This window comes from Aotus nancymaae, unplaced genomic scaffold (genome assembly GCF_030222135.1).
Source record: "Aotus nancymaae isolate 86718 unplaced genomic scaffold, 86718_ANA_hifiasm-v0.15.2.pri h1tg000006l, whole genome shotgun sequence".
Classification (NCBI taxonomy): Eukaryota; Metazoa; Chordata; class Mammalia; order Primates; family Aotidae; genus Aotus; species Aotus nancymaae.
Window position 1 is genome coordinate 13,563,154 of NW_026988417.1, and position 11,029 is coordinate 13,574,182.

The 11,029-nt window shown below is 35.9% G+C and overlaps 1 long non-coding RNA gene across 1 annotated transcript; it reads left to right on the forward strand.

Annotated features, from left to right (window-relative positions):
• The first annotated feature begins 713 nt into the window (after positions 1 to 713).
• On the forward strand, positions 714 to 10,233 carry LOC105730885 (uncharacterized). Its single transcript, XR_001110584.2, has 3 exons — positions 714 to 995; positions 1,100 to 1,258; positions 8,881 to 10,233. It is a non-coding gene; the product is annotated as an uncharacterized LOC105730885 (long non-coding RNA).
• The last annotated feature ends 796 nt before the right edge of the window (positions 10,234 to 11,029 follow it).

Here is an 11,029-nt window from a genome sequence, read left to right on the forward strand (position 1 = left end):
GTTGCATCTTTCGTGGTAGTTAGCAGTACTAGTTAGGTAGAAATCTGTAGGGGTTAAGAAAACATAGTCAAGGTTGTTGCAGTTCTGATATTTATGAGAAATTGATGTCTCCTCTTTTACTCTTTGCAGCCATTCATGACACTGAAGTGATTATATTCCACATTGGTAATTTTTTCTATTTTGCATGAAATACATTATTTAATAAATCATATATTGTTTGATTTTTCACTAGTAGGTGTTTTGAGTGAATTTTTGTTGTCTTATTTACTTCTATTCTCCTTTGGGTTTTTGACAAACCATGAATAGTCAGATGAGAAATAAAAAACACAGTACTGATAGCTGGACTTTAATTTCATGATTCAAGATTCTATATATAAGGGAGTTGAAGAATGAATTGTGGAGTCTTATTCCCCTATGTCTACTCTGCCCAAAATAGGAATGTCTGGAGTCATTTAGAAGTTCTGTCATTTAGAAGGTCTGCCTTTACTAGGAGGAAAACCCTCCCAAAGTCAATCTACTACAAGCAAAGATGAAGATATCATGTTGATACTGATGTTTAAAGCCCACTGGTAAACATGGCTTGGTAAATGTCCTACATTCACAAATTAACACCTTCACACACATTGAAGGGGCTGGCAATAGAAGTGTGCAGAAAGTCAAAGCGTGGGGAGATGGGCAGAGGCTCCTTCTTGAGAATGAGGAGAGCTCTGTTCCCTACATTCACAACAAACTTTTAAGGTAGACTGGGTAGAAATTATTATCCACATTTTATAGGTGGAGAAAATTTAGATCCAGAGCAATTTTATTCCTTGCCTAAAATCTTCCTATTTGAAAGAGTCACAGCCAAGCTTGAAAGCCATTTTATCTATTTCTGCTTCACAGGTTTTTTCCACTTCCACAGATGGTGTCTGTGGAATTGGCTCTCACTTTCAAGCTTCACTGACCCTGGATGATGGACGAGGATCTGCTTTGGACATCTGAGCCCAGGCTAAAGTGTAGGTGCCAGACTTACTGTGGGCTTCCTGTTTATTCTTGTTGATTTCTAGGCTGAGCTGTCCATAACAACTTTATAATATATAGCAATTATGATTTATTCCAGAGTCAAAGGACAAGAGCTGTCCACTCTTTCAGAAGCATCTCTCGTGACATCCCTCTGCACACAGCTGCCATGTCTGTGAGGCTGACTTGGGAGAAAGGCCAGAATGGTTGGCATCAGTGAGCAACTGTGAGGAGACTATCAGGTGGAAAGATCCAAGAAGTACGTGCAAAGCCCAAACATAAAAACGTATCTGTCCTCATTGCAGATTTAACCTCCCCTTCCTCTCCTTTAGCACCGATTTTGAGACCAATTTTTGTTCATTATTTTATTTGCATTAAATAAGAAATCCTCTCATTTAATGTCACTGAGACCAGGCATTGGTTGACTAATCCAAAAGGTCAATTAAATTGGAGAATTATAAAAAATAATATGTTTTTATCTTAAATATTTTATTATAACTCATAACAGACTGGTGTACATTCATTCAGTAAAGTTTTGAAGTAGGAGTAAGCCCTTTTATTTAAATATAGGCCATCTGATTGAATTTTCTTATTGTATTTCCTGTGTAAACCTCAATCTTAATGAATTCTTTGTGGTATCTAGTTTCAGTTTCCTTAAAGTGGACTAAGATTTAAAGACATTTGTGAGATTATATGAGTTCATGCTCTTTCTAGAGTAATACTATTTCTTTTCTACTTTTTTCATTGTGGTCTTGCTGCCATTTAGTCTGAAATGTTTTTAGTGATTTTTACCATTATCCATTATTTGCAAAGCAGCAAAGTAACTCGATTTTAACGGAAATAATAGAATCAGTAACATTCCACTCATACCCATGATGTTTCAGTTGATCTGACATTTAATTTGGTCTGTAATTACGAGAGCAAGTATGACCAAATATAAATAGATTTGAAAGTAAACGCAACAGAGTTTTGCTAAATATACAACCTGATTTGGGGGAGAAACATTGTATGGAAATATTGGAGTATGTATTAATAACTTATTGTTATTTAAGATAGCAATAAGTATACTAATGGTTCTGTAAACCTCTGTTAATATATTTTACAAAAGCAGTGGTTAATGTAGGCTAATCAGGAGAATTAGTTAATTGTATATGGTTAAGAGTGTTGTACTGTACTTATTAGATCCTTTATAACCACTCACATTTTTATATTACAATTATTTAATGATTCACATGCTTAGGTCACACAATTCTCATAATTATCCTTCATGGAATTTATTGACACCACATTCATTTCACAATTGAGGAGACTCACAAGGTTCCAGAGACTTAGATACTTAACTTGCCCAAGAGCTTCATTAATTGATTAATTGGGTGGGGTGAAGAGATGTGAGAAAAAGGGCATGGAGTTCAAATTAAAAATATTTTGGCTTCTGACCTTGTGTTTTTTCCTAGTACAACACTGCAGACACTGTGAATCTCAACCCCTTAAAAATCAAACAAAATACCCGTGGTCCCAGTTTCTTGAGTACTTTCCTTTCCTTTGGAACTTAACATTTCTAAAGGACAACACATGAATCACGGACCCAACATGGCAGAGCAATTTGAGAAGCTTCAGACCAATGACCAGGTTTTCTGCCTTCTTTCTCCTCTTGTAGTTGGAGCATCCTCCTCTAGCTCCAGAAAAACTCTAAGCTCTTGTTGTAGTCACTAGCTTCACACAGGAGACATGAAATAGTATTGTTCTGTTCGAAGAATGTGGGTGGTATTTATGTCTTTGGTATAGAGTTGGCTTCACCACTGTCTGGTAGAACATGCTTCAGCAAGGTGCTCTGTCTCACTAACTGAGCCTTAGTTTCTGATGACAATGGCCAGTGATGAGGAACTCCCTAATAAGCTATTATGCAGCTTCAATGGGTTGATGCTTGTGAAAGAACTTAGATGATGTGAAAGGCAAAGGTTATATATTGTAATAAATGTGGGAAGGAGGATAGACTACATAGGAAGCTACAAATAGAGTATAAGGATAGCTGGTCCTCTCTGCAGACTTCCTTCTTGCCATCGCTTAGAAGGTCAGAGCTATAGACATGGAAACCACTAAATAGCCGTAGCCGTTAGTGCATGCTGAATACCAGTGAGCACTGCAGAAGATCAATGCCTGAGACTTCAGTGAGATCCAATTTTGAATCACTAAACATAGTGAAGTCAGTGTGCCCTATCAGGAGACCCTCTTTTCATTGAGGTTATACAAGGGAGAGAAAATAATATTATATATTCAAAAAAATAGTCAGTGGAGACTTCCTGAAGGAGAGGATCTGGCCATGAATTGTAGGTCAATATGGCTGAGTTTTGAGGAGAGATGATATTTTAGGCAATAATAAAGAAGGCAAACCGGAAAGCAAAACACACATCTCATGGAAAATCGCTAAACACAACAGTGATAGTGCTTCTGACTGTAGAAGCATTTTCTTTTTTTTTTTATGCTTTCTGTGCAAAATCAGCTTTTGATTTAATCTATCTGTTATCCAGCTCTCCATGGGGTGTAAACAAACATGAGTCTGATTCAAAGGGTTGTTTGTTTTTCCAGCAGAAGTACTTGCTGTAAAGAATAAAATAAATTCAGGAACACTTAGAGAACTGGGGAGAGTGGCATTTGAGAATTTTTATGCAAATTAACAAGGCCCTAGTTCATTACATGCTTCTATTCTCAAAAGCACAGACTGTTGTTCTGAAATTATTGGTAGCTTTAAGTAAACCACAGAAGAAACTCACAGGCCCATGGAGGATTGTGAAACTGATAGAACTAATCTTTGAACTCATCCTCAGCCTCCCCCTTTTGTGCTTCCTAACACTCTCATGATATGTTCTATCCATCTTAGGGATGTTTGCACTTGACTTTGGAACCTGCAAACAAGTAGGAAAGGTATTTTGTTCAGGAAGACAGTGGCAAGTACTAGAGCCAAAAAATGAAAAATAAGAACAAAAAAGAAAAAAAGAGGAAGACAGAAGGCCATTCGAACATCGTGATATCATAGTGTCTACCCTGCTAAGTCTTCCCTGTAAGAACATTTGCATTTTGATTCTTCTCAAAGCATGTATTTTTAATTACACAATTAGGGGCAAATATAGACAATTAGATATAGACAATATAGATATTCAAAGGTTTTCAACTAGGGATTGAGAAGAATATATATCAATACCCAATAACAACAATTCTAGCTGCCAGGATAGAGTACCTCCTCTGTACCCGATGAATTATATAAATCATTTCAACCTGCCTTTTCCAAAATGTGCTCCGAGGAGTATTACTTGATACTGCAAAATATTATGAGACAGTCTTTACCACTGGAGACTAGAGTTCTGTTATGGAGAACACTGTATACATATTTCACAGGGATTACTCTTTCTCTCCTCCCATGATGGACTTTCTTGGATCTTCACTGTTAGAGCCTGTTGAAGTTTCTAGAGGTAAAACCCAGGAAAGTGTGGCTTCCTCCCTGTCTGTAGTCTCCAACAATTTCTCTTTCATGCTAGTCCACACTCAGCCTCCAGCAATTACTGAACATCACTACTTAAATTTTCTTACCAGTTTATGTCTCCAGTGGTTTCTGTTCCAAGTGAGCGGATTTCAGTTATCAATCTCTGCATTTTCTCATCTCTTCAGTTTTGGGGAAGTGGTATGCTCTATGAGTGAGCTCAATTCAATGATGGGCTCAAAACAAGTTACTGATAATTCAGTTTCTTCGCCTTTTTCTTATTGTAAAGATAGAAGTAATAGCGTCCAGAGCTCTTTACATGTTGGAGCTAGAATCAGAAGTTTTTTCCCTTATTTTTAAGGGATATTCCCAGGAAATATAGAATTCTAGGTTGACTCTTTGTTCTTTCTTTCAGCATTGTAAATATGTCACTGCATTGCCTTCCTGCTTGCACGGTTTCTGATAAGAAATGTCCTGTACTTCTTTTAAATGTTACTCTTTCAGTAATGTATCTTTTTTCTCTGGCTGCTTTTAAGATTTTCTCTGTCTTTGGTTTTCAACAATATGATTATGATAGAACCAGGCATCGTTTTATTGGTATTTATTCTGCTTTGTGTCCCCTCACCTTGGAGAAGGTGTCTGTCACTAATTTTGGAAATTTTTCAGTCATCAATTTTTCAGTCATCAATTTTTCAAATATTTTTTCTTTTTCTTCTCTACCTATTGTTCCAATTCCACATATGCCACACCGTTTGATATCGTCCTTCATCTCATTGATAGTCTATTCTGTTTTTTCCCTCAACTACTTTTTTTTCTCTTTATATATCAGTTTAAATAATTTCTATTAACCTATTTTATGTTCAATGATTCTTTCCTTGACTGCAATGAATCTACTGGTACATACATTAAGGGCATTTTTCACATCTATGCGTATCTGATCATGTGGCTGTGACATTTTCCTATTTGTTAGATGTAGGGTGCTAGTGAGAGTATCTGAAACTCATTCAGGAGGCAGATCTGTGCCATAAATACACTGAACAGTCTATGCTTTAACTGAAGTTATTTTGAAATAACTATTTTTGAACTCTGAGGCAGGAGGGACACTGACGAAATAACGGACTTTCAAAGACCAGTTTGAAAGTATATCATAGAATTTTTGAAATTTATGTGAGGATGCAATAATATGGAAGAAAGTAGGGAGAGAAATTTGTCATAGATCATTTTTAATGCCCAAATACATTTCTGATTGTCTCCTCCCAAAGAAGGAAGGACATTTCTGGCAGGCTAGCTTATATTGGAGTGCCTATTCTTGGAAATGTATGCTGGAACCAGGCTAGGCATATTAGCAGTTAGATTTATACAATGATAACCACTAAAGGTTTAGAGATGCACAAGCACACATATTTTCATCATCATTTAGTAGCATCGTGCTCTGGGTTTCTAGAGCATGGTCTGACTACTAGACATCCTCAGAATAAGTCTTCTTTCCAAGAATACATATTACCTTCACAGTAATGGTTATATCTGGAGAGAGAGAGATACATGGGTTTAAGGAGGAGCACAGAGACAGCAGCTGCAACTATGCATGATTATGATAACAAAAGATACAAAATAAACATTTCAAAATTGTCGTCAAGTGTTAAATATCCTTGATAGGTACATTGTTATATTATCATGTGCAGTTTTCTCTATATTTAATTTTTTAATATTCATAATAGGAAGAATCCAGATCTATTTTCAGTTTCTAATCCTGCTTGTATATGCAAGACAGGTTTTCTGGTAAATTGTGAATTGACTTAAAAAAGACACAGGCTCATACAAACAGTTTGCAAGCACGTAGAAATATGATTTGATTAGGTATCCATTCTAATTAGCCCCAAACCCCAAATCTTATCAGCAGTGATGTGGCTACATAGGGCAGAAGCTGGGATAGCAGTAACAGCATGGCTTTCCTTGGTTCCTGAGTCTTTGGTGGGGACTCAAAGCTGTCTATGTCATTCTCCTGTTCCAATAATGCTGTATTTTTTAAAAAGAGGTGTTCTGTAATGTTGAGTCTTCCTCTTTCTAGAATCAAGCTCAGAGTCTACAAGCTTAAATCCTTATTCAGGAGGAACACCTCGGGGAGTGACGGCTGTCCCAGAATACAGAATACGTTGCTCAAGGATGAGGATACATTCTGAAAAATGCATTGTTAGGTGATTTCATCATGTGAACATCATAGAATGTACCTACACAACCTAGATGGTATAGCCTACTACACACCTAGGTTATATGGTAAAGCCCATTACTTCTAGGTTACAAACTTCAAAAGCATGTTACAATATTGAATGCTGCAGTATAGTAAGTATTTCTGCATCTAAACACAGAGAAGCTAAAAATACAGTATTATAATCTTACAGGACCACTATCATAGTCTGCTGCTGACTGAAATGTCATTGTGCAGTGCATTACTGTAATTCCACCTCCAGATTTTTAGTAGTAGTTCCCTTCACCACTGAAGGTTAACAGGGAAAGTGGTAGACTTTTGCCAATAATTTTGGATGAGAAATTGGATAAACAGTGGTGCCATTTATGAAGAAGAATATTAGTAAAGGAGCAGGTTTAGGGAAGAGATAATTCAATAACTGTGTTTTGTACATATTATGTTTGAGAGGACTATTTGGCATTCAGGGAGAGCTCAAGTACGTGGTTGAAATTTCCAGTAGTTTTATGGAATCTAATACTACGAGTTTAAAAAATACAATGTCACAAGTCACAATGGTGGCTTAAAATTGGCCAAGGTGGGAGTGTTTGCACCATAAATATCAACAAATGCTACATACAAGTCTTTTTTTTTTTTCAGAGCAGGTAGGAATACAAGTACAGAGATAGCTTGGATAAAGTACAACAGGGATTTAGACTAAAGATTGAGATTTAACAGACATTGGAAAGATGAGATGCAATAGCCACTTTAGAAGAAAGTCACGAGAACATGCTATCCTGGAAGCTAAGTGAAGAAAATATTTCAGGAAGGAACAATCAAATCACTGTGTCAAATGCTGATGAAAGGCTGAGTCAAACAGTGATGGAACATTAACTGCTTATTTTGACATATGAAGTCACTGGTATCACTGATTACCTTTGTCTCATTGGTGGGATAGGGTGGGGGCCTTACTGGAATATGTTTAGGGGAGAATGACAGCTTTTCTTCTTCTTAAATTCACTTTACTACCTCCAACTTTTCCCCTAATGCATAGACTTTTCTAGGCCTTTTAATTAAATGTCTGTTAGTCTGTTCAGTTTTCTTATGTTACTCATTGGTTTTTTGCACCTTCTTTAAAACATTTTCTCTTAATAATGTGGAGAAGATGATATTACTAAAGCATGACACATTAGAGCAATATAATCTCTTGATGTGGTCTTGTGGGAAGAATAACTGAGATAAGGCTTCAGTATACTCTGCCTTCTCTAGCCTAGACCGGCAAACAACATAAACGCGTGCATGCGTGACAAATTCGTTAGAGTGGCTTTTCAATCTGGATGCTGAGTTTTTGATAAAACATTTTTGCAAATTGCTGCAGAACATATTTGGATAGTGAAAACTCAGATAGTGAGGGAGATATAAAACGAATGAGGGTAATAATAGATAATGTTTCCATTATCTACCACAATGCAGTGATTTGAAATGTGGTCTTTGGAGTTTATAAATTTGACTTTGAAACTTGAGTCTGCTACTGGTAGCCTGGGGATAACTGTGTAACCTCAGCTAGAGGTTTAGCTTCTCTAAATCGTAGTTTTCTCGACTGTAAATGGAACTTAAAATACTAACATTTCAAGTTTGTTATGAAGATTAAGTAAGATGGATAAAGGAAGGGACTAGAATAATATATAGGCAGCTAGTTAAGTGTTGCATACAGGTTAGCTAAATCAAAAGGAAGGAGATATTAGGAGAGATGATTCTTTAAACTACTAATAACTAATGAGTAGACAATATTGTGTTAACTCTGAGAGATTTCTAGTTGGTGAAGAAAGATCACACTGAATATTCTGTAGCTCTCATTTTCTGCTCATGTCTAGGTGCATGCTGAGAGAGGCTGAAGCCTCCAGGTTTTTCTCTTTCTCCATTTTTTGTGCTCCCACCCTGCAGGTACTGAAATGATCAGGATTAGTTGAATTGGAAAGGAGAAAGAGGCAGAGGGAAAGTACCCTCAATGTTTGGGCACTTTGGGTCCAAATAGAGTTTATATAATACAGACTTATAGTGATTTAACTTAAGGTTTTTTTGCCTTCATGATGGGTTTATATGAATAAAATCACAAACTGACCAAGGCCAAAGAGTTCTCCAACACGTTTATTTCAAGCTCATGAACAAAGTGTCTCCTTTAAAACATCCTAAAATTATCTATCCCAATTTCCTTATTTTACAGGTAAGACTCCTGAAACCTAGAGGAAAACTGACTCAACCAGACTCAACCACTCAATTCAACTTGCTCCCAAGAATGTGAACCAACTAATCTATGCAATCTGCTCTATGCGTTTTGACATAATGAATGGTGTTACTTGAACTGCTCACTTTTAAGGACCTTCATTTGTTTAATTTCTTTCCATACATATAGTATGTGAATCCTGAAGGCGTTATAGAGATAATCTAGATCCAAACCTTATTCTCCAGAGGAAGAAATGAATGCACATAAAGGAAAAGCAGATTGTCCCAAGGTCATCTAATGGCACAGCTCAGATTGGAATCTCCATCACCTCATCTCAAACCAGTGCTCTCTCAAGTAAAATAGCATACGTAGAGAATCCTGAGGCATGGAGAGACAAGTAATTGGATTCTGATACACCGTCAAAATATTAAGAATGAATAGTTGCAAGATCCTTATTTGACAATAGCCAAGATAGTCATTTTATATTCCACAGAGAAATATCAGGCTGGAGACACTCTTTGCAAATTTTGTTTCTAAGATGCTCACTCCAGTAGCATGTAATCTTTCCTTTTTCATGGGTGAGTTGGCCTATTGCCTCGAAGTTTCATTACGTTTCCAGTGAGTCTTCTCTGGTAATTTGATGAAGCATATTACCTGTTTTATCTAGAAATGTCTTTACCTTCTAGGAGGTTTACTCTGAAAAGCAATACTGAAAAATACAATTTGCTTGTTTAAGTGGAATTCATGGAGACTTGGGTTATTAAGTGTTTATTTCCTTTCTCTTAAGGAAGTGTAGTTTTATTATGAGAAGCTTCAGAAGATTGCTGATCTACCTGAGGAAAGTCAAATGTCACTTGTGTATTTTTTAATCCTCATTTCTTTGGCTTATGGTCCATTCTCTGTATTTCTCCAAATTTTCATCAGTTTTAGAAAAATATAAACTTCACAATTCTGGAGTCATGACAACTTGTACATATTTTAAATGCAATTTGTGATATTACTTATTCTCTTTAAACTATTTTAAACTTTACTATTTTTATTATTTGTAAATGTATATATTAAATTTTTTGAATGAGTTACTAATTCACACAGTGTAACTATCTATAAAAGTATACAGTAAAATTTTTCTTTCTGTACTCCATTTTTCTTCTATTCAGTTTTTATTCTTTCATTCCTCAATTGACGTTCAATGTCACTAGGCTCTTGTGTACCTTCAGCCATTTTTCATACACTTACATTCAAATATATATTCAGTAAATTACCCAATTTCTACAGACACTAACATCCTCACATTCTTATCAGCACATTGATCTTTCCAACTAACAATAAACCTTAGTTATCTTTTATGTTATTTGACAAAAAACTTCTGTAATAATTTGTTAGCTTAGTGTTTTATTCAATTCTCCAATCCTACTGATGGACACTTGGATTGATTCTAATCTTTTGCTATTAGAAATAATATTTTAATAAATACTCTTGTAGCATGTCGTTTTGCAAGTATATGAGTAATGTTCCTAGAAGTATAATTGCTGGATCAAAGAAAAAGCATTTGCAATATTAATCTCTGTAACAGCTTGCCCTCCATGTGGGTTGTATCAGCAATATATTAACATTATTTCTTCACAGTTTTCCCAACATAGTGTGTTACCAAAATTTTTTTATTTTCTTAACAATCTGACAAATGAAAATAACGTCTCCAGCTTGTGGTTCTTGAAAGAATATGATAGTTTAGGCCACTGTTCACGTTGCAACAACTAGAAAAGAGTATTAACTTGAAAAATTATATCTTTAATTATATCTATAACATCAAAATTATATATTTAAGAGGAGAGTTGTAGAAGCAATAAAGTCAAGATGAATAAGATTTTGTAGGATAAAGGATACTTCATAGGTAACATGGGTAAGCTAATGTCAATGGCTATTTTCTTCCCTGGGCCATTCGCTAAATTTGAGTGCAGATGGGGATCATTCTTCTCCAGGCAAATGAATCTCTTCTGAGAGAAAGAGAAATTATGATGGGAGTCTACTAATGGGAAGAAGAAGCTGCGGAACTTCTAAAAATCATATAGGGTTTGTACAACTGTTTGGAAACCAGAAGTTCAAATTCTTGGCAATTGGTCCTCTTGGGACACTTGTTTCATTATTGGGA